Source organism: Panthera tigris, chromosome A3 (assembly GCF_018350195.1).
Source record: "Panthera tigris isolate Pti1 chromosome A3, P.tigris_Pti1_mat1.1, whole genome shotgun sequence".
NCBI lineage: Eukaryota > Metazoa > Chordata > Mammalia > Carnivora > Felidae > Panthera > Panthera tigris.
Genome location: NC_056662.1, coordinates 7279279 through 7280797, shown reverse-complemented (window position 1 = coordinate 7280797; position 1519 = coordinate 7279279). Strand labels below are relative to the sequence as shown.

The 1519-nt window shown below is 44.6% G+C and overlaps 1 pseudogene; it reads right to left on the bottom strand.

The window, feature by feature from the left end:
* Positions 1–948: 948 nt before the first annotated feature.
* On the bottom strand, positions 949–1267 carry LOC122236919 (annotated as a pseudogene).
* Positions 1268–1519: the final 252 nt, after the last annotated feature.

Here is a 1519-nt window from a genome sequence, read left to right as displayed (position 1 = left end):
AAATCACTCTATTTCACCCATTTTCGTTGCCACTGATTTAGTTGAAGCCCTCACCACTTCCGTTATTGACTCTAGTGGATCCTAAATGATTGGCTTGCCTGCTGTCTTACCCTACGCATGCCCTCCGCCACATGACAGAGAGATTTCCCAAAGTCACAGGCAGTCAGGTTATTCTCAGTAACTCTCTCTAATTGCCTTTGGAGGGTAGTGTCCAAACTCTCTGTTGTAGATGAGAGGCTCTGTCGTAACTCCCCACTTCTCTCCAAATGCAGATAAACCTACTCAGCAAAGGGATCTATGAACTTCAACATGGCCAGGCTTCTACTTCTTCATGTACAGACAACACGTCATGCTCTATCCCTAAATTTCTGTCCGCCCTAATTGGCCTGCCTTTCCTATTGGTCGGCCATGGCACTTACCATGTTGAGTTCTGCAGAATGTTAGTCTTGAAAGATGTTATCTGGGCCTGTTAAAAAAGACTTGGCCAAAGAAACTTGAGAAACTGATGGAGATTATTAAAGCACACTATCATACTAGAGTCTCTGAGATATCCTATTATAAAAAAGAAAGTGATTTTGCTGGTTTAACCAGTCATTTCCCAAACATAGCTGAACTCGGAATACATTTTTTGGAAATACCTCTCAGTGTGTTTCATGGGTCCACAGTCTAGACAATTTACTTATTTTTTTTTCCTCCAACCAGATTTATTGAACACAACAAAACTCTGTGTACAAAATGACCTAGATCTGCTCCTTCAAAAACATGATCCTTTCTTACTAATATTTTGATAAGTCAGTCCATTGAGTGTCAAAATGCAGCCTACTCTATAATTAATAGCAAAGTGTCCAATGCACACTAAATAATTGGCCTAACCACTGGAACTTTAATAGTTCTGCAAGATAATTAGCATCGGTAGGCTTGAGCCCCTGTGACAGGCTGCTGGAGAACTCATGTCGAGGCCATTTTGCGCACTGCCACTGTGATGCCATCGTGTTTCTGGATCATGATGTTCCCATTATCTAATTCTAGATACACCATAGGGATATCAGTGGGGTCTGAGGTTAGCCGCGCTGCTGGATGGGCTGGAACTGACATCACCCCAGCATGTCCTCTGACTGGATCCCCTGGCCAGATTAAGTTCTTGTGAATCTGTGTACAAGACTCCAACAATGGATAGATTCTACACTGTGTCCTCCAAGTGCTGCTTCAAGGTCTCCTCGATCCCACTTGCTGTCTGCCCAGCCCCAGATCCCGCAACACATCGCATCCTTTTCCACCCCAGGCCCAGATATAGATATATAGATATAAATAAATAGATGGATAGATAGATAGATAGAGGCACCTGAGTGGCTCAGTCAGTTAAGTGTCTGACTTCGGCTTAGGTCATGATCTCACAATTTGTGGGTCCAAGCCCCACGTCAGGCTCCGTGCTGACAGCTCAGAGCCCGGAGCCTACTTCAAATTCTGTGTCTCCCTCTCTCTCTCTCTGCCCCTCCCCTGCACGCACTCACTCTCTCTC